Below are 22,217 nucleotides of genomic sequence, written 5' to 3'. Positions count from 1 at the left end.
TAAGGTGCTGGGCTGGCCTAGGGGTCAGAAGGCAGGTGCTGGCAGAGAGGCGTTTGTTGGCTTTGGGCACTTCCAGCCACAGAAAGTGTTTGTTCTTTTCAGGACAGGTGAATCCTTACTTCCATTCAACAAAAGCATTTTGTATAAGACCAAAAGTGGTGCAAAGAAGAGTTCTAACTGAGAGGAGTTTGCCACCTCTAAAGAACGTCTGCTGTCAGAGAGACTCAGAATGTTCTGGAGCTCCACAGTTGGTGAGAGGGGACCAGAAACACACCCCAATGGTAGGCACTCCTGAGGACACACCAGGAGCAGGTGCTGCACTGAGCAGTCCATATACCTGATTCATTCCATTCTCACCTCTGAGCTAGGGATCGTCCCTTCCTCTCGTGAACTGGGGAAGTTTATTATTCATTGAACAGACTCAGAAGGATGTGAAGTGACTTGCCCAGGGCCACATGGCTGGCAAGTGGCCAAGCACGAATTAAGGGCCAAGGTCTCTGACTCCAAAGTGCACCCTTATGTGCATTTTGCTCTGAGACAGGTGGGGTTCGAGGTGAATCTGGAGGGCAGGAAGGGACTTGTCAGGTGAAGGCAGGAAGAAGGCCTTCCAGGCTGAAGGTATAGCCGGAACGAAGACACAGAGGCAGCGTGGCCCTAGAACTATGTGGCGGGCTCTGAGGGAATCTTTCAGGTTAAGGCCAGAGGGAGGGCCCTGAGGGTCTGGGAGAGGGGCATGTGGCCCTTCCAGAAGGCCACAGGCATCATGGATGAAGAGAAGAGGCCCAAGCTGACAGCACTGAGGAGAAGCCTGGTGATGAGGGGAGGAAGGGAAGAAGTCAATGAAGACTCTGCAGGAGGACGAACATGCTGGGATGTGGGCGGGAGCCAGGGCGGGGGAGATCTGCCTCCCTCATGTGGCCACCACAGTGTCCTCAGGGATGAGCTGCCCAGAAAGGCTTGTCCCAGGCTGAAGGTCCAGCTGGCAGAGCCCAGGGAGAAGCCCAACGGCACCCACTATGCCAGCGAGGAGAGCAGGAGGCCAGCTGTGAGGGTGACGGGAAGAGGGAGAAAGGAGCTTGTGAACGGTTCAGGTAGGAGATGACCCTTTATTGATTTGTTGCAGGGATGGAGAAGGGTGAGGTGTGATAAGAGCTGCAGTGCAATGCTTGGATCCTTCCCACAGCCCCAGCCCTGGCCAGGATGTGCTGCGTGTCTGTGTTTCCAGGCATCCTAGTCAGGGCTGAAGGGACCCCCCTCGGGGAACATGTTCCTACAGGGTGACATTTGTCCAATGTGGCTTTGGACCTATGGTGCTGGCTGGTCCTGGGCCCAGGTCTGTGGGCCTGGATGGAATGAAGCAGCCACATTTGTGTCACCCCATGTCTGGGAAGCCCCACCCCACCTGGTCAGACCTGCCAGGCCAACCGCATACCCATCTTGTCATACCTGAGCTCCATGCTGCTGCCCCAGCTCCTTCAGCAAGGGCACATCACCCCTTCGAGGCCTCCTCCAATCTCCCCTCCCCAGGCAGCTGTCCCCAGAGTCCCACTTGCACTTGGTGCCTCTGTGTACATTTCCAAGCACTTTCCTCTTATGTTTCTAGACTTCATTATTTTCTGAGTATGTTCATCTTATCTCCCCAGAGATGATGAGATCCTTGAGAGTAGGGACCGCATCTTGTCTCTTTTTTGTCTTCCACATAACACCTAAAATGGGTTTGGCTCACTGAAGGCCCAACACAGAATGTTGAATGAATAGGAATTTCCTTCCACCCACACATGGGCCCTGTGGCTTTGGGGGTGTGACACCAAAACATGCCCAGGGGATGTGGTGAGATATAAGTGAAGACAGGGGCCCAGGGAGGACCTGGGCAGGGAGGATATAAGTGAAGAGGGGCAGGGACGTCTCCTCCACGATGGTGCTCTGGAATGATGCTCAGCAGGGGAGGGACCTTGGTGATGATCTCTTCCTCTTTACTGATGGACAACTAAAAGTCCCAGTGAGAGGTGACAGTGTGCTGGCAGCCCTCGCAGCCCTCGCTTGCTCTTGGCGCCTCCTTGGCCTCGGCGCCCACTCTGGCTGCACTTGAGGAGCCCTTCAGCCTGCCACTGCACTGTGAGAGCCCCTTCCTGGGATGGCCGAGGCCGGAGCTGGCTCCCTCAGCCTGTGGGGAGGTGTGGAGAGAGAGGCACGAGCAGGAACTGGGGCTGCGTGGTGCTTGTGGGCCAGCTAGAATTCTGGGTGGGCGTGGGCTCAGCGGGCCCCACTGGCCCAGGGCAGTGAGGGGCTTAGCACCTGGGCCAGCAGCTGCTATGCTCAATTTGTCACCGGGCCTTAGCTGCCTCCCCGCGGTGCAGGGCTCGGCACCTAGAGCCTGCCATTCCTGAGCCTTGCCACCCTCCCACCGTGGGCTCCTGCATGGCCCGAGCCTCCCCGACGAGCACCGCCCCCTGCTCCATGGCACCCAGTCCCATTGACCGCCCAAGGGCTGAGGAGTGCAGGCGCACAGCGCGGACCTGGCAGGCAGCTCCACCTGTGGCCCTGGTGCAGGATCCACTGGGTGAAGCCAGCTGGGCTCCTGAGTCTGGTGGGGACTTGGAGAATCTTTATGTCTAGCTAAGGGATTGTAAATACACCAGTCAGCACTCTGTATCTAGCTCAAGGTTTGTTAACACACCAACCAGCACCCTGTGTCTAGCTCAGGGTTTGTGAATGCACCAATTGGCACTCTGTGTTTAGTTAATCTGGTGGGGACTTGGAGAACCTTTATGTCCAGCTAAGGGATTGTGAATGCACCAATCGGCACTCTGTATCTAGCTCAAGGTTTGTAAATGCACCAATCAGCACTCTGTGTCTAGCTCAGGGTTTGTAAATACACCAATTGACACTCTATATCTAGCTAATCTAGTGGGGACATGGAGAACTTTTGTGTCTAGCTCAGAGATTGTAAATGCACCAGTCAGCACCCTGTCAAAACAGACCAATCAGCTCTCTATAAAACAGACCAATCGGCTCTCTGTAAAATGGACCAATCAGCAGGATGTGGATGGGGCCAGATAAGAGAATAAAAGCAGGCTGCCCAAGCCAGCAGTGGCAACCCACTCAGGTCCCCTTCCACACCGTGGAAGCTTTGTTCTTTTGCTCTTCGCAATAAATCTTGCTACTGCTCACTCTTTGGGTCCACACTGCCTTTATGAGCTGTAACACTCACCGTGAAGGTCTGCAGCTTCACTCCTGAAGCCAGCGAGACCACGAACCCACTGGGAGGAATGAACAACTCCAGACATGCCGCCTTAAGAGCTGTAACACTCACCGCAAAGGTCTGCAGCTTCACTCCTGAGCCAGCGAGACCACGAACACACCAGAAGGAAGAAACTCCAAACACATCCAAACATCAGAAGGAACAAACACTGGACACACCGCCTTTAAGAACTGTAACACTCACTGCGAGGGTCCGCAGCTTCATTCTTGAAGTCAGTGAGACCAAGAACCCACCAATTCCGGACACATTTTGGCAAACTGGATGGGACCATCACCTATCGCCAAGCAGTGAGACTATCACCGAGCGGCGATATTATTGCCTGTTGCCAAGCAGTGAGTACCATTGGACCCCTTTTGCTTGCTATTCTGTCCTATTTTTCCTTAGAATTCAGGGGCTAAATACCGGGCACCTGTCGGCTGGTTAAAAGTGACTAGCGCAGCTGCCAGACTAAAGACACGGGCGTCAGGCTTTCTGGGAAAGGGCTGTCTAACAACCCCTGACTCTTCGGAGTTGGGAGCGTTGGTTTGCCTAGAACCAGCTTCCACTTTTCCTGTACTTCTGGGCTGAGCTGAGGGTTGACAGGGAGGAAAGCCATACAGCTCCGGGGTCCCGACAACAAGTTGGTTGATCCTGCGGCCATGAGCGGAACTCTCAAAGGCATGTCGCCCAAGCGAGACTCACCCATCTATCCTATCTATCCTGACCCTTGCCCCCTGCGTCCTAATGCCTGCCAGACAAACTTCCTCTTGCCTCTCTTCTCCGAGGTTAGTCCCGCTTCTAAAAATTGTTACCTGTCTCTGGTGCTTTTCTAGTTTCTCCTATAAGAATGATTTCTAGTATAAACTCCAGGACTCTGTTACCTTCTTTAGGCACCCAGACTCACCAATCAAAAAGACATAATTTTTGCCCAAAGTCTTGTTGTAGTGGGGACTACCTGGAACTTTAGGATCCCTCCTCAGACTAATAGGCCTAACAAAAGCTATTCCTGAAGCTAGGATATGGGGAGCCTCAGAAATTGTATCCTTCCTATTCATATAAGTGAGGACAGAAAGTGTCACTCTTCCAACCCTGGAGATCCCTTCCCTCCCTCAGGGTATGGCCGTTCACTTCATTTTTGGGGCATAACATCTTTATAGGACAGGGGTAAAGTCCCAATACTAACAGGTGAATGCTTAGGACTCTAATAGGTTTTCGAGAATGCGTTGGTAAGGGCCACTAAATCCAATTTTTCTTGGTCGGTCCTCCTCGTGGTCTAGGAGGACAGGCAAGGGTGCAGGTTTTCGAGAATGCATTGGTAAGGGCCACTAAATCCGACCTTCCTCGGTCCTCCATGTGGTCTGGGAGGAAAACTAGTGTTTCTGCTGCTGCATTGGTGAGTGCAACTATTCTGATCATCAGGGTCCAGAGACCATTGCAGGTTCCTGGGCAGGGGTTATTTCTGCTGCTGTGTCAGTGAGTGCAACTGTTCTGATCAGGAGGGTCCAGGGACTGTTGCAGGTTCTTGGGCAGGGCGAGAAACAAAACAAACCAAAACTGCGGGCTGTTTTGTCTTTCAGATGGGAAACACTCAGATATCAACAGGCTCACCCTTGAAATGCATCCTAAGCCATTGGGACCAATTTGACCCACAAACCCTTAAAAAGAGGCAGCTCATTTTTTCCCGCACTACGGCTTGGCCCCAGTATTCTCTTTCTGGTGGGGAAAAATGGCCACCTGAGGGAAGTACAAATTATAATACTATCCTGCAGCTTGACCTTTTCTGTAAGAGGGAAGGCACATGGAGTGAAATACCTTATGTCCAAGCTTTTTTTTCATTGAGGGAGAATACACAACTATGCAAAGCTTACAATTTACATCCCACAAGAGGACCTCTCAGCTTACCCCCATATCCTAGCCTCCTTATAGCTCCCCTTCCTATTAATGATAATCCTCTTCTAATCTCCCCTGCCCAGAAGGAAATATGCAAAGAAATCTCCAAAGGACCACAAAAACCCCCAGGCTATCGGTTATGTCCCCTTCAAGCTGTAGGGGGAGAGGCATTTGGCCCGATCCAGGTACATGTCCCCTTCTCCCTCTCTGATTTAAAGCAGATCAAGGCAGACCTGGGGAAGTTTTCAGATTATCCTGATAGGTACATAGATGTCCTACAGGGTCTAGGGCAATGCTTTGACCTCGCTTGGAGAGATGTCATGCTACTGTTAGATCAAACCCTGGCCTTTAATGAAAAGAATGAGGCTTTAGCTGCAGCCTGAGAGTTTGGAGATACCTGGTATCTTAGTCAAGTAAATGATAGAATGACAGCCAAAGAAAGGGACAAATTCCCTACCGGTCAGCAAGCTATCCCCAGTATGGATTCCCACTGGGACCTTGACTCAGATCATGAGGACTGAAGTCGTAAACATCTATTGAGCTGTGTTCTAGAAGGACTAAGGAGAATTAGAAAAAAGCCCATGAATTATTCAATGATGTCCACCATAACTCAGGGAAAGGAAGAAAATCCTTCTGCCTTCCTCGAGCGGCTATGGGAGGTCTTAAGAAAATATACTCCCCTGTCACCTGAATCACTCAAGAGTCAATTGATTCTAAAAGATAAGTTTATTACCCAATCAGCCACAGATATCAGGGGAAAGCTCCAAAAGCAAGCCCTGGGCCCTGAACAAAATCTAGAGGCATTATTAAACCTGGCAACCTCAGTGTTCTTTAAGAGGGACCAAGAGGAACAGGCCCAAAAGGAAAGGCGAGATCAGAGAAAGGCCACAGCCTTAGTCATGGCCCTCAGACAAACAAACCTTGGTGGTTCAGAGAGGACAGAAAATGGAGCAGGCCAATCACCTGGTAGGGCTTGTTTTCAGTGTGGTTTACTAGGACACTTTAAAAAAGATTGCCCAGTGAGAAACAAGCTGCCCCCTCGTCCGTGTCCATTATGCTGAGGCAATCACTGGAAGGTGCACTGCCCCAGAGGATGAAGGTTCCCTGGGTCAGAAGCCCCCAACCAGATGACCCAACAACAGGACTGAGGGTGCCCAGGGAAAGTGCCAGCTCATGTCACTACCCTCACTGAGCCCCGGGTATGTTTAACTATTGGGGGCCAGGAAATTGACTTCCTCCTGGACACTGGCGCGGCTTTCTCAGTGTTAATCTCCTGTCCTGGACGACTGTCCTCAAGGTCCGTTACCATCCGGGGAATCCTGGGACAGCCTGTAACCAGGTATTTCTCCCACCTCCTCAGTTGTAGTTGGGAGACTTTGCTCTTTTCATATGCCTTTCTTGTTATGCCTGAAAGTCCCACACCCTTATTAGGGAGGGATATATTAGCCAAGGCTAGAGCTATTATCTACATGAATATGGGGAACAAGTTACCCATTTGTTGCCCCCTACTTGAGGAGGGAATCAACCCTGAAGTCTGGGCATTGGAAGGACGATTTGGAAGGGCAAAAAATGCCTGCCCAGTCCAAATCAGCTTAAAAGATCCCACCACTTTTCCTTATCAAAGACAATATCCCTTAAGGCCTGAAGCTAATAAAGGATTACAGAATATTAAACGTTTGAAAGCTCAAGGCTTAGTAAGGAAATGCAGCAGTCCCTGCAACACCCCAGTTCTAGGAGTACAAAAACTGAATGGTCAGTGGAGACTAGTTGAAGATCTTAGACTCATCAATGAGGCAGTAATTCCTCTATATCCAGTTGTACCCAACCCCATACCCTGCTCTCAAATACCAGAGGAAGCAGAATGGTTCATGGTTCTGGACCTCAAGGATGCCTTCTTCTGTATTCCCCTGCACTCTGACTCCCAGTTCCTCTTTGCCTTTGAGGATCCCACAGACCACATGTCCCAACTTACATGGACAGTCTTGCCCCAAGGGTTTAGGGATAGCCCTCATCTCTTTGGTCAGGCACTGGCCCAAGATCTAGGTCACTTCTCAAGTCCAGGCACTCTGGTCCTTCAATATGTGGATGATTTACTTTTGGCTACCAGTTCAGAAGCCTTGTGCCAGCAGGCTACTCTAGATCTCTTGAACTTTCTATCTAATCAAGGGTACAAGATGTCTAGATTGAAGGCCCAGCTTTGCCTACAGCAGGTCAAATATCTAGGCCTAATCTTAGCCAGAGGGACCAGGGCCCTCAGTAAGGAATGAATACAGCCTATACTGGCTTATCCTCACCCTAAGACATTAAAACAGTTGAGGGAGTTCCTTGGAATTACTGGCTTTTGCCGACTATGGGTCCTCGGATACAGCAAGATAGCCAGGCCCCTCTATACTCTAATCAAGGAATCCCAGAGGGCAAGTACTCATCTAGTAGAATGGGAACCAGTGGCAGAAACAGCCTTCAAAACCTTAAAGCAGGCCCTAGTACAAGCTCCAGCTTTAAGCCTTCCCACAGGACAAAACTTCTCTTTATCACAGTGAGAGCCTGAATAGCTCTTGGAGTCCTTACTCAGACTCGTGGGACAACCCCACAACCAGTGGCATACCTAAGTAAGGAAATTGATGTTGTATCAAAAGGCTGGCCTCACTGTTTAAGGGTAGTTGCAGCAGTGGCCGTCTTAGTGTCAGAGGCTATCAAAATAAGACAAGGAAAGGATCTCATTGTCTGGACTACTCATGAAGTAAATGGCATACTAGGTGCCAAAGGAAGTTTATGGCTATCAGACAACCACCTACTTAGATACCAGGCGCTACTCCTTGAGGGACTGGTGCTTCAAATACGCACATGCGTGGCCCTCAACCCTGCCACTTTTCTCCCAGAGGATTGACTGCCAACAAATTATAGTCCAGACTTATGCCGCCCAAGATGATCTCTTAGAAGTCCCCTTAACTAATCCTGACCTTAATCTATATACCGATGGAAGTTCATTTGTGGAGAATGGGATATGAAGGGCAGGTTATGCCATAGTGATGTAACCATACTTGAAAGTAAGCCTCTTCCCCCAGGGACCAGTGCCCAGTTAGCAGAACTAGTGGCACTTACCTGAGCCTTAGAACTGGGAAAGGGAAAAAGAATAAATGTATATAGAGATAGCAAGTATGCTTATCTAATCCTACATGCCCATGCTGCAATATGGAAAGAATGGGAGTTCCTAACCTCTGGGAACCCCAATTGAATGCTACAGGGAAGTTATGGAGTTATTGCACGCGGTGCAGGAACCCAAAGAGGTGGCAGTCTTACACTGCCAAAGCCATCAAAAATGGGAAGGAGAACAGGAGCATAAGGAGAGGCTGGCAGAGGTAGGGAAAGACCAGCAAGAAGGAAAGAGAGATAAAGTCAGAGAGAGAGAGGAAGAAACAGAAAGACAGAGAAGGAGACAGAGGAAGAAACAAAGAGGGAGTCAGAGAGAAAGAGAGAGACAAAGGAGAAGTCAAAGAGAAAGAGAAAGAGAGATGGAAGTAGTAAAGAAAAAACAGTGTATCCCATTCCTTTAAAAGCCAGGGTAAATTTCTGTCTACCCAGCCAAGGCATATTTTTCTATGTGGAACATTGACCTATATGTGCCTCCCCACTAACTGGACAGGCACCTGCACCTTAATCTTTCTAAGTCCCAGCATTAACATTGCCCCAGGAAATCAGACCTTATCAATACCCCTCAAAGCTCAAGTCTGTCAGTGCAGAGCCATACAACTAATACCCCTACTTATAGGGTTAGGAAGGGCTACTGCTACAGGAACTGGAATAGCCGGTTTATCTACTTCATTATCCTACTACCACATACTCTCAAAGAATTTCTCAGACAGTTTGCAAGAAATAACGAAATCTATTCTTTACAATCCCAAATAGACTGTTTGGCAGCAGTGACTCTCCAAAACCGCTGAGACCTAGACCTCCTCACTGCTGAGAAAGGAGGACTCTGCACCTTCTTAGGGGAAGAGAGTTGTTTTTACACTAACCAGTCGGGGATAGTACAAGATGCCGCCTGGCGTTTACAGGAAAAGGCTTGTGAAATCAGACAATGCCTTTCAAACTCTTATACCAACCTCTGGAGTTGGGCAACATGGCTTCTCCCCTTTCTAGGTCCCGTGGCAGCCATCTTGCTGTTACTCGCTTTTGGGCCCTGTATTTTCAACCTTCTTGTCAAATTTGTTTCCTCTAGAATCGAGGCCACCAAGCCTCCTTGGCCTCGGTGCCCACTCTAGCTGCACTTGAGTTGCCCTTCAGCCTGCCGCTGCATTGTGGGAGCCCCTTCCTGAGATGGCCGAGGCCGGAGCCGGCTCCCTCAGCCTGCGGGGAGGTGTGGAGGGAGAGGCACGGGTGGGAATCGGGGCTGTGCGCAGTGCTTGCGGGCCAGCTAGAATTCCGGGTGGGTGTCGGCTTGGCGGGCCCCCCACTCAGAGCGGCCGGCCGGCACCACCGGCCCCGGGCAGTGAGGCGCTTAGCACCTGTACCAGCAGCTGCTGTGCTCGATTTCTTGCTGGGCCTTAGCTGCCTCCCTGCGGGGCAGGGCTTGGGACCTGCAGCCTGCCATGCCTGAGCCTCCCCCCCACCCCCCACCATGGGCTCCCGCATGGCCCAAGCCTCCCTGACGGGCGCCGCCCCCTGTTCCATGGCACCCAGTCCCATCGACTGCCCAAGGGCTGAGGAGCGCGGGCACACTGCGTAGGACTAGCAGGCAGCTCCACCTGTGGCCCTGCGGCCCCAGTGTAGGATCCACTGGGTGAAGCCAGCTGGGCTCCTGAGTCTGGTGGGGACTTGGAGAATCTTTATGTCTAGCTAAGGGATTGTAAATACACCAATCAGCACTCTGTGTCTAGCTCAGGGTTTGTGAATGCACCAATTGACACTCTGTATCTAGTTAATCTGGTGGGGACTTGGAGAACCTTTATGTCTAGCTAAGGGATTGTAAATACACCAATCAGCACTCTGTATCTAGCTCAAGGTTTGTAAACACACCAATCAGCACCCTGTGTCTAGCTCAGGGTTTGTGAATGCACCAATCGGCACTCCATATCTAGTTAATCTGGTGGGGACTTGGAGAACCTTTATGTCTAGCTAAGGGATTGTGAATGCACCAATCGGCACTCTGTATCTAGCTCAAGGTTTGTAAATGTACCAATCAGCACTCTGTATCTAGCTCAGGGTTTGTAAATACACCAATTGACACTCTGTATCTAGCTAATCTAGTGGGGACGTGAACTTTTGTGTCTAGCTCAGGGATTGTAAATGCACCAATCAGTACCCTGTCAAAATGGACCAATCAGCTCTCTGTAAAACAGACCAATCAGCTCTCTGTAAAATGGACCAATCAGCAGGATGTGGGTGGGGCCAGTTAAGAGAATAAAAGCAGGCTGCCCAAGCCAGCAGTGGCAACCTGCTTGGGTCCCCTTCCACACCGTGGAAGCTTTATTCTTTCGCTCTTTGCAATAAATCTTGCTGCTGCTCACTCTTTGGGTCCGCACTGCCTTTATGAGCTGTAACACTCACCGTGAAGGTCTGCAGCTTCACTCCTGAAGCCAGCGAGACCACGAACCCACTGGGAGGAATGAACAACTCCAGACATGCCGCCTTAAGAGCTGTAACACTCACCGTGAAGGTCTGCAGCTTCACTCTTGAGCCAGCGAGACCACGAACCCACCAGAAGGAAGAAATTCCGAACACATCTGAACATCAGAAGGAACAAACTCCAGACACACCACCTTTAAGAACTGTAACACTCACCGCAAGAGTCCGTGGCTTCATTCTTGAAGTCAGTGAGACCAAGAGCCCACCAATTCCAGACACACCAGAGTGGTGGCTGGGCACATTGGCTCATGCCTATAATCCCAGCACTTTGGGAGGCCAAGGTGGGAGGGTCACATGAGACCAGGAGTTCAAGACCAGCTTGAGCAAAACATAGCAAGACCCATCTCTAAAAAAAAAATTTTTTTTTAATTAGCCAGGCATGATGGTGTGTGCCTGTAGTACCAGCTACTCTGGAGGCTGAGGCGGGAGGGTCACTTGAGCCCAGGCTCAAGACTGCAGTGCAATGATGGTGCCACTGCACTCCAGCCTGGATGACAGAGTGAGACCCTGTCTCTTAAAAAAAAAAATTCCAGATTGGAAATAGGTGCCCAGGGACACTGAGCTGAGGCTCTGAGGGATCCCACTAAGGTCAGCAATTTTTTATTTTATTTTCATTTATTGAGAAAACCCAATTTTCCAGGCCTCAGATCCTTGACTTCTCAGCAGTATTCTCTATTTTAAAAACATACTTCTCTCCCTGACACAAACCTTCTACTTCTCCAATCAGTTTTTCCTCTGTCTGCACTGTAGGATTTTTTCTTATCTGCCCAGCCATTAAATATCATTAAGAGTTCCCCAGGCCCTTCCCTTCCCCCTTGTTCTCTCTCCCTAGCAGGCTCTGCTGCCACAGCTTGAGTGACTGCATCTGACTCTGAGCCACTCTGGCCCAGAGTTCTCTTCCGAGTTTCTGATCCATGGGTCTACCTGCCCCTCCGGCATCTCTTGAGTGTGTGTCCTAAAGGCACTGCATGCTGCTTGTGTCCACATCTGCATTGATGATTTCCCTCTGCATTCTTCCAAAATTCTCATGCCCAGTGATCCCTATGCAGGGAATGAAGTGCATCCATTCCAGTGCAAAGGCCAGAGATCTTTCTTTACCCACACACATCATCCATCAGTTTCACTTCCTGAACATCTCCTTACCCACTGTGTCCAGAATTGGTTCCTGCCAGTGGGTTTGTGGTCTCGCTGACTTCAAGAATGAAGCCGGGGACCTTCACAGTGAGTGTTACAGCTCTTAAAGATGGCACGGACCAAAAGAGTGAGCGGTAGCAAGGTTTATTGTGAAGAGTGAAAGAACAAAGCTTCCACGGTGTGGAAGGGGACCCAAGCGGGTTGCTGCTGCTGGCTGGGGTGGCCAGCTTTTATTCCTTTATTGTCCCCTCCTATGTTCCGTTTCTGTCCTGTCAGAGTGCCCTTTTTTCAATCCTTCCCATGATTGGCTACTTTTAGAATCCTTTCCCTTATTGGCCCCAAACTGGTGCTTTAGCTGCAAAGTGCTGAGTGGTGTGCTTTACAGAGTGCTGATTGGTGCATTTTATGGAGTGCTGATTGGTGCGTTTTACAATCCTCTTGTGAGACAGGAAAGTTCCCTAAGTCCCCACTCAACCCAGGAAGTCCAGCTGGCCTCACCTCCCACCACCTTCCTCCTTCTCCACCACCATGAGCCTCCTTCAGCTCTGGCTTGGAGGGTGACAGCCTCCTGACTGGGCTCCTGGCTCTGTCCTTGTCTCCCTGCCTTCCCTTCTCCATGCAGCTGTCAGCTTTTGAAAACATGAAGCACGTCCTGTCACTTTCCCACTTACAACCCTTTACCAGCCTCTTCTTCCTCTTAGAATAAAGGCCCAGATGTTACCAAGGCCTACGGGGCTTCTGCCGACCTCTCCTGCCTCAAGCTCCCTTCATTCTGCATTACAGCCACCTGGCCTTTCCCGGAATTCCCCAAGATCCTGCTAATCACAGAGCTGTGCAAAGAGCCTAGGAGAGGCCCCTGCTGGTATGTTTCCATATTATCATTTTATATTCATTTGTAAAATTCTTTGATGAATGCCTTTCTACCATGCTTAGAATATAGAAACTTTCCTTTGCCCCATTTTAAGATTTGAGAATGCATGTGTCGTGAAAGCTTCTCATCAGAGGCCCAAATCCTTCGGGTACCAGACCCCGTGTATCCAGGCGGATCCCACCTGGGAGCCCAGGCAGTCCAGGGCTTCTGAAATAGCAACACCTGGCCTGGCACGGTGGCTCACGCCTGTAATCCTAGCACTTTGGGAGGCTGAGGCCGTGGATCACCTGAGGTCAGGAGTTCGAGACCAGCCTGACCAACATGGGTGAAACCCTGTCTCTACTAAAAATACAAAAAAAAAATTAGCTGGGCGTGGTGGCAGGAGCCTGTAATCCCAGCTACTTGGGAAGCTGAGACAGGAGAATCGCTCCAACCCAGGAGGCGGAGGTTGCAGTGAGCCGAGATCTTGCCATTGCACTCCAGCCTGGGGGACAAGAGTGAGACTTCATCTTAAAAAAAAAAAAGAAAATAAATAAATTAAAAAAACAAAAAAACAAAGCAAACAGAAATAGCAACACCTGATAGCATGTCCCTTCGGGGCTCAGAGACCCTGCCCCAGCCATGAGGTCAGTGGCCATGCCTGGCGTATGGAATACAAGTTCCATGAGGTCAGTGGCCATGCCTGGCATATAGAGTATAAGTTCTTTGGGGTCAGTGGGCACACCTGGCATATGTGGCACAGTAAACATGTGTTGACCTCAAGCTCCTCTCAGGGAGGATGCTTCTGGGTTCAGGTCACCGAGTTTTGCAGGGGAGGTGCACATTGTCCTTGAGTGCCGGGTAAGGTTTGGGCACCTGGAGCACCAGGGGTCCATGAGAGGGAGGCGAGAGGGCCTGGAACACAAGGCTCCAGGGAGGTAATGGCCACAGGGGAAGGGAAGAAATGCTGATTGAGGACTGGGCCTTGAACCGGGGAAAGAATTGTTTTATTTGCCACCCATATGAGAAAGGAGGAGGGGAGAGGCCTGCAGGAAAGGAGAGTCCACCTTGAGCATTTATTGCAAGGTGAGTGGCCCTATGTTCTCTGTAAATCACTACTACACACTTGGGACTGAGGCACATCCTTTTTAAGACACCTGCTGACTTGGACAATTATAGGGAGCCTTGAGGTCTTTTAGCAGATGGGGTCTAACTGGCAGAAGCAGCTGAGAGAGGCTCAAGGAGAGGAGAAGCCTTCTCCTCTGGGCTGTTCCCAGCATGGCTGGGACAGGGTCCCTGAGCCCCCAGTGGACATGCTATCAGGTGTTGCTATTTCAGAAGCCCTTGGGCTGCCTGGGTTCCTAAGTGGGATCCACCTGGATACATGGGGTCTGGTACCTGGAGGATCCAGGCCTCTGATGAGATGCTTTCATGACACATGCATTCTCAAATCTTAAAATGGGGCAAGGGAAAGTTTCAGATCAGACAAGCTGGGCTGCAGCATGAAACCAAAAGAGATAGAGAGAGGCCCCTGGCTTAATGCCTGGTGGAGGCTCAGTCGTGTCTGTTGAAACCTAGGATATTCATCTATGTAGGCAGATAGGAAACACAAGTGACCACCTTCCCAAACAAGCTGGGCACATGAGAGAAGCAGAAAGCACCTTATCTTCTCCAGCAAACCACTCTTCGGACCCATTCTGCCCTGCAGAAAAACCCCAGGCATCTCCCATCCTTTTCTGACCATTCCCATGTAATAAAATATCTAGCCCCATGTGTTGTCAAACCCCAAGCTCTGTTCCATTGAAAATGTCTCTGCCAAGCCCGTTCAGGCTGGGGAAGCTGCAAGGGCAGAGAACTGTCTCCTTCTCTTACTTCTCTGTTCACCTCTTCTCCCCAGGCTGCTCCAGGGGTGGAGGAGACAGGAAGAAAGGAGAGGGAGGCCAGAAAGTGCTAGCTTGACCTTTCGCAGCTGTATCTGGCATTAGTGCCCTTGGACATGGCAGATTGCAGAGTTAGTTCCGCCCTAGGAGTCTGTGGTTGCTCTGAAGCCTCTGGGATTGCTGAGGTACTTGGCTGCCTCCTTGGCCTGGCCACATAAGATCTCTCTGGCTCCCATCAGCCCTCACCTCACCCCTTCTGAGTCTGCTTCTGCAGGTTCTGTATCTGGCCTTCATGCCCATCCCTGCTCCCCTAAACCCTGGAGGCACAGGCTCTTCTAGACAGCCCCTCTTTACCCAGCCACTCCTTCTCACACAGGGGCTTTCCAAGGGTGGGTCGGTCAGTCCGTTCCTGTGTTCCTCAAATTTCAGGGGATGCCTGACACATTCTTTGAGATCCCCTACAGCCCATTGATCACTTCCCTTCAGAGAAATCCTTACCATCTGCCCCATGCCCCTTCAGTCTCCCAAAGAGTTGGAGGTGGGTGATAGACTGAGGATGGGATGATTGATTTCACAGACACTTACTCAAGCAGCGCAGTGTTCCTGCATCCCAACTCAGGAAGCAGTGTGTTTGGCACCTTCTGAATTGCTCTAGGCCCTTAGGGGCTCTGCCCAGACAACAGGAAGAGTTACTGTTATCCTTCCATTTCATGAACATCATAAAAGGCAAGGAGGTGTAAAAAAGTGAGGGCAGGAGAGTTAGGCAAGTCCAGGAGAGAGTTCAGAGCAGGAGAGGAGTCAATAGAAGTTGTTGAGAAGGAAGTGGGGCCGATAGGAGCCATAGAGAGGACACTAAGCTGATATTTACATGGCACTTTGGCCCTGCTAAGGGTCTCACATCATCTCATTGAGATATTCAAAAACACTGGGGGGAGGATATTATTCCCATTTTAGCAATGAGAAAACTGAAGCCCCCCACAGGGCAAATGATTCATAGTGTAAATGGCAGAATTGGGATGTCAGCCAAGTCAATATATCACCCAATCACCTAGCAAGTTCCAACTGTTCTCTTTTCTCCTTAAAAAATGTCTAGTTATACAAGCAGTACTGGAATACACCCTTGAAGTAAAATATGTATAGACAACGTTTTTTTTTTTTTTTTTGAGACAGAATCCCGCTCTTGTTGCCCAGGCTGGAGTGCCGTGCCACGGTCTCGGCTCGCTGCAACCTCCGTCTCTCGGGTTCAAGCAATTCTCATGCCTCAGCCTCCCGAGTAGCTGGGATTACAGGCGCCCACCACCACGCTCAGCTAATTTTTGTATTTTTAGTAGAGGTGAGATTTCACCATGTTGGCCAGGCTTGTCTTGAACTCCTGACCTCAGGTGATCCACCCGCCTCGACCTCCCAAAGTGCTGGGATTACAGGCATAAGCCACTGAGCCCGGCCTGTATAGACAACTTTAATAAGGCTAAAGATCTTTAGACCGCCAATCCCCAAGCAGAGGTAACCTGGTAATCACTTATATGACTTTTTAATATCCTTATAAGCCTTTTCTTCTATATGTATTACATATGCACACACACATACACACATGCATATGTAGTTTCCCATAGAAAAATACAGTATTTGGTATCTCACTGTTCTTACCTGTCAGCTTCTTAGTTTCTTCACTCAACATTGTATGAGGTTGGTGCAAAAATAATTGCAGTTTTTGCCATTAAAGTAATGCTGCAATTACTTATGCACCAATCTAATATTCTGAAAAGCTTTGTGAATCTATCTGGCTCCACCTCATTCTTCTTCATTCCCATGTATCCTATAGTGTGGATATTCCACAGCTTATTAGGACACTCTCTGATGATGGACAATGAAATAGTTCCCAGTATTTCAAACTACAATGTATTGATTAAAGAACAGGAACATTGGCTGGGTACGGTGGCTCACGCCTGTAATCCCAGCTCTTTGGGAGGCTGAGGTGGGTGGATCACCTGAGGTCAGGAGTTCAAGACCAGCCTAGCCAAGATGACAAAACCCCATCTCTACTAAAAATACAAAAATTAACCAAGCCATGGTGATGTGCACCTGTAATCCCAGCTACTCAGGAGGCTGAGGCAGGAGAATTGCTTGGACCCAGGAGATGGAGGTTGCAGTGAGCTGAGATCATGCCATTGCACTCCAGCCTGGTGACAACAGAAAGAGACTCCATCTCAAAAACAAACAAACAAACAAACAAAAAACCAAAAAACAGGAACGTTGCAGAATCCTGTGTGCCAGCCTCATTGCTCGAGAGGGGCTTAGATGAATCCTGCCTGATAATGAGAAGCGACCAAAGGCGGGAGGTGGGGAATGCCCCCAAACCATCCCAAGATGGGGCTGTCTGGAATTCCCGAGAAAGAAGCACTAGCCAGGCAGTCTGAGTGTGGGAGTTTATATGAGGATTTAAGGAATTTGGCTTAAGGCTGGGGCCAGTTTCTTTCAGTGTTTTAGGCAACAAGCTAGATACCTTCATCAGTGCCTGGAAATGTTCAAGGCCAAAGTTTGGGATCAAGCCTGCTGGGAAAACCTGCAGTTGGCTGTGTCACAGAGCAGTCAAAGTATGGCTGTGATTTTTGGCCAGGACATGGAAAGAAAGCAATGGGAACTGGGGGACCCTACATGATGTTCTGACCAATGTGTGAATTCATTGGCAGAAATCTGGCGTATTAGTCAGTTTTCATGCTGCTGATAAAGACATATCCAAGACTGGGTGATTTAGAAAGAAAAAGAGGTTTAATGGACTCACAGTTCCACGTGGCTAGGGAGGCTTCACAATCATGGTGGAAGGTGAAAGGCAGGTCTTGCATGGCAGCTGGCAAGAGAGGATGAGAACCAAGTGAAAGGGGTTTCCTTGTATGAAACCATCAGATCTCGTGAGACTTATTCACTATCATGAGAACAGTATGGGGGAACCGCCCCCATGATTCAGTTATCTCCACCAGGCCCCTCCCACAACACATGGGAATTATGGGAGCTACAATTCAAGATGAGATTTGGGTGGGGACACAGGCAAACCATATCATTTCACAAGCCTGGATTATAGGCCTCTGGGAGATTCTGAATTCAAGGGATGTCAGCCTTGTCAGTAATCAGGGAAATCTTTGACAATAGCTCTTAGATTAGGGCTGTATGGTAGAAGGCATGTCAGATTCACAAACGGTGGTTTTAAACATTATTATTGTGGTAAATACACATAACATGAAAGTTACCATCTTAACCAATTTACTACACTTGATCTTAGCCAAAAGGCCGAGAAGCGATCCATCTTAACCAATTTTACATGTACAGTTCAGTGGCATTTAATGCATTCAAAATGTTGTGCAAACACCACCGGCATTCATCCTGTAACTCTTTTCATCTTGTAAAAATGACACTCTACAGCCATTAAACAATAACTCTCCTTTCCTGCCTCCCTCCAGTCCCTGGCCACCACCATTCTACTTTCTATCACTACAATTTTGACTATTCTGAGTGCCTCATACAAGTGGAATCATATAGGATTTGTCCTTTTATGACCGGATTATTTCACTCAGCATAATGTCCTCCAGATTCATCCACGTTGGCCAGGCACAGTGGCTCATGCCTGTAATCCCAGCACTTTTGGAGGCCAGGGTAGGAGGATTGCTTGAGCCCAGGAATTTGAGACCAGCCTGGACTTGAATATAGTGAGAGTCTGTCTCCATAAAAAATAAAAAAATAAGAATTAGCTGAGTATAGTGGTTGTCACATGTGTCCGTGTGAAGAGACCACCAAACAGGCTTTGTGTAAGCAACAAGGCTGTTTATTTCACCTGGGTGCAGGTGGGCTGAGTCCGAAAAGAGAGTCAGCAAAGGGTGGTGGGATTATCATTAGTTCTTACAGGTTTTGGGATAGGTGGTGGAGTTAGGAGCAATGTTTTGCGGGCAGGGGGTGGATCTCACAAAGTACGTTCTCAAGGGTGGGGAGAATTACAAAGAACCTTCTTAAGGGTGGGGGAGATTACAAAGTACATTGATCAGTTAGGGTGGGGCAGAAACAAATCACAATGGTGGAATGTCATCAGTTAAGGCTATTTTCACTTGTTTTGTGGATCTTCAGATGCTTCAGGCCATCTGGATGTATACGTGCAGGTCACAGGGGATATGATGGCTTAGCTTGGGTTCAGAGGCCTGGCATTCCTATCTTCTTATATTAATAAGAAAAAAAAACCAAAATGGTGGTGAAGTGTTGAGGCAGCAAAAAGTTTTGGGAGTGGTATGGAGGGATAATGGGCAATGTTTCTCAGGGCTGCTTCGAGCAGGTTTAGGGGCAGCATGGGAACTAGAGTGGGAGAGATTAAACTGAAGAAAGATTTTGGGGTAAGGGGTGATATTATGGGGTTGTTAGAAGAAGCATTTGTTGTATAGAATGATTGGTGATGGCCTGGATGCAGTTTTATATGAACTGAGAAACTAAACATAAGACACAAGGTCTGAATAAAAGAAGGAGAAAAATAGATATTAAAGGACTAAGAATTGGGAGTACCCAGGACATCCAATTAGAAAGTGTCCAAGGGGGTTCAGCATAATTATTTGCTTGGCTGGCGAGTTTTTGGGCTCTATTCTTGACAGAGTCCTTTTTGTTAAGTTGGAGGCTGAGCTTGGTGAGGTGTGCTTTAAAAAGACCATTTGTCCATTTCTACCTTTCCTGAAGATTGAGGACGGTAAGGGGCATGAAGGTTTCACTGAATACCAAGAGCCTGAGAAACTGCTTGGGTCATTTGACTAGTAAAGGCCAGTCCGTTATCATACTGTATAGTGTTGGGAAGGCCAAACTGAGGAATTATGTCTGACAGAAGGGAAGAAATGACCGTGGTGGCCTTCTCAGACCCTGTGGGAAAGGCCTCCACCCGTCCAGTGAAAGTATCTACCTAGACCAAGAGGTATTTTAGTTTCCTAACTCGGGGCATGTGAGTAAAGTCAATTTGCCAGTCCTGGGCAGAGGCAAATCCCTGAGCTGGATGTGTAGGGAAGTGAGGGGGCCTGAACAATCCCTGAGGAGTAGTAGAATAGCAGATGGGACATTGAGAAGTGGTTTCCTTAAGGATAGATTTCCACAATGGAAAGGAAATGAGAGGTTCTAAGAGGTGGGCTAGCAGCTTGTAACCTACACGGAAGAGGTTATGAAATGACGATAGAATAGAATGGGCCTGTGAGGTCGGAAGGAGATATTTTCCTTGGTCCAAGAACCATTTGCCTTATGTGGGAAGAGATGGATAGGTGGAAGTTTCAGTGGGAGAGTAGAGGGGAGTGACCGATGAGAAGGAGAAAAACTGGCCGTGAGGGACAGAAGTTGGAATGCTAGCTGCTGCTTTAGCTACCTTATCAGCATAAGCGTTGCCCTGAGCAATGGGATCTGATGCCTTTTGGGGGCCTTTGCAGTGTATGACTCCAGCTTCCTTTGGAAGTAAAGCGGCCTTGAGAAAAGTTTTTATTAAAGAGGCATTAATGATAGAGGACCCTTGGGTAGTGAGGAAACCTCTTTCAGCCATATAACAGCATGGTGGTGCAGGATATGGAAGGCATATTTAGAGTCAGTATAAATATTTACGTGTAATTCCTTTACAAGAGTGAGGGCTTGAGTTAAGGCAATGAGTTCGGCTTGCTGAGAGGTAGTGGAGCGGGGCAGAGTGGTAGCCTGAATGATAGGTGTGGAAGATACTATAGCATAGCCTGCCTTTGCTGGTGTGTGGCAATTAGGCCTGGTGGAACTGCCATCAATAAACCAGGTGTGGGCCGGGTGCAGTGGCTCAAGCTTGTAATCCCAGCACTTTGGGAGGCCGAGGCGGGCGGATCACGAGGTCAGGAGATCGAGACCACTGTGAAACCCCGTCTCTACTAAAAATACAAAAAAATTAGCCAGGCATGGTGGCGGGCACCTGTAGTCCCAGCTACTCAGAGAGGCTGAGGCAGGAGAATGGCATGAACCTGGGAGGTGGAGCTTGCAGTGAGCTGAGATTGCGCCACTGCACTCCAGCCTGGGCGACAGAGAGAGACTCCGTCTCAAAAAATAAAAATAAAAATAAAAATAAATAAACCAGATGTGATCAGAGTGAGGAACAGGAAAGAAGGAAATATGGGGAAATGGAGTGAATGCCAGGTGTATCAGAGAGATATAGCCATGGGGGTTAGGTGTGGTATCAGGAATAATGTGGGAGGCTGGATTGAAGTCCAGGCCAGGAACAATGGTAACTGTGGGAGACTCAACAAAGAGAGAGTACAGCTGAAGGAGCCAGGGAGCAGTAAATATATGTGTTAGGTGTGAGGAAGAAAATAGATTTTGGAAGTTATGAGAACTGTAGAGAGTGAGATGAGCATAGTTTGTGATTTTGAGGGCCTCTAAAAGTATTAGGGTGGTGGTGGCCACCGTACAGAGACATGATGGCCAGCCTAAAACAGTAAGGTCAAGCTGTTTGGACAAAAAGGCTACAGGGCGCGGTCCCGGTCCTTGTGTAAGAATTCCGACTGCACAGCCCTGCACTTCGGCTGTGTGTAATGAAAAGGGTTGAGATGAGTCAGGGAGAGCTAGTGTGGGAGCAGTCTCTAAAGCTGTCTTCAAGGAATGTAAAGAGGAGTGGGGAAAGGATTTAGGATCTATGGGGTCAGCTAGGTTTCCTTTTGTGAGTTTATATAATGGTTTTGTTAGGATGGCAAAACCAGGTATCCAAAGGCGAAAGTATCCAACCACGCCCAGGAAGGAAAGGAGTTGTTGTTTTGTAGAAGGGGTTGGAGTTTGAGAGATCAGTCGGACATGATCGGCAGGGAGAGCATGTGTGTTTTTATGAAGAATTATGCCAAGGTAGGTAACGGATGGAGAAGAAATTTGAGCTTTGGAGGGGGATACCCGATATCCCTTGGAGAATAAATGTTGAAGGAGCAGGAGGGTGTCTTGTCGAGAAGATTCAAAGGAGGGACTACAAAGCGGAAGGTCATCAATATATTGAATAAGGTGAGAAACAGAGGGGTGGAAAGAAAGTAAATCATGAGAAAGAGCTTGGCTAAAGTAATGAGGGCTGTCCCTGAAGCCTTGCGGCAGTACAGCCCAGGTAAGCTGCTGGGACTGATGGGTGTCAGGGTCAGTCCAGGTAAAAGCAAAGAGAGGCTGGGATGAGGGGTATAGGGGAATAGTGAAAAAAGCATCTGTAAGATCAAGAATGGAATAGTGAGTTGTGGAGGAAGGTATTGAGGACAAAAGAGTGTACAGGTTGGGCACCACAGGATGGATAGGCAAAACAATTTGGTTGATAAGGTGCAGATCCTGAACTAACCTGTAAGACTTGTCCGGTTTTTGAACAGGTAAAATGGGAGAATTGTAAGGAGAGTTTATAGGTTTTAGAAGCCCATGCTGTAGCAGGCGAGTGATAACAGGTTTAATCCCTTTAAAGCCTGTTGTGGGATGGGATATAGGCGTTGAGCAGGGTAAGGGTGATTAGGTTTTAATGGGATAGTAATGGGCGTGTGATAAGTTGCCAGGGAGGGAGTGGAGGTGTTCCATACTTGTGGGTTAAGGTGAGGGGATACGAGAGGAAGACGTGAAGGAATCT

At 48.9% G+C, this 22,217-nt stretch overlaps 1 protein-coding gene and 1 pseudogene across 1 annotated transcript in view; one reads left to right on the top strand and one right to left on the bottom strand.

Moving 5' to 3' along the window:
- Window positions 1–22,217, top strand: part of PLB1 (phospholipase B1) — a 212,625-nt gene that overhangs the window by 26,972 nt on the left and 163,436 nt on the right. The window lies entirely within an intron of this gene.
- On the bottom strand, window positions 17,811–17,917 carry LOC129468758 (uncharacterized; annotated as a pseudogene).

This window comes from Symphalangus syndactylus, chromosome 18 (assembly GCF_028878055.3).
Source record: "Symphalangus syndactylus isolate Jambi chromosome 18, NHGRI_mSymSyn1-v2.1_pri, whole genome shotgun sequence".
Taxonomy (NCBI): Eukaryota; Metazoa; Chordata; class Mammalia; order Primates; family Hylobatidae; genus Symphalangus; species Symphalangus syndactylus.
This window is presented reverse-complemented; position numbering and strand designations above follow the sequence as displayed.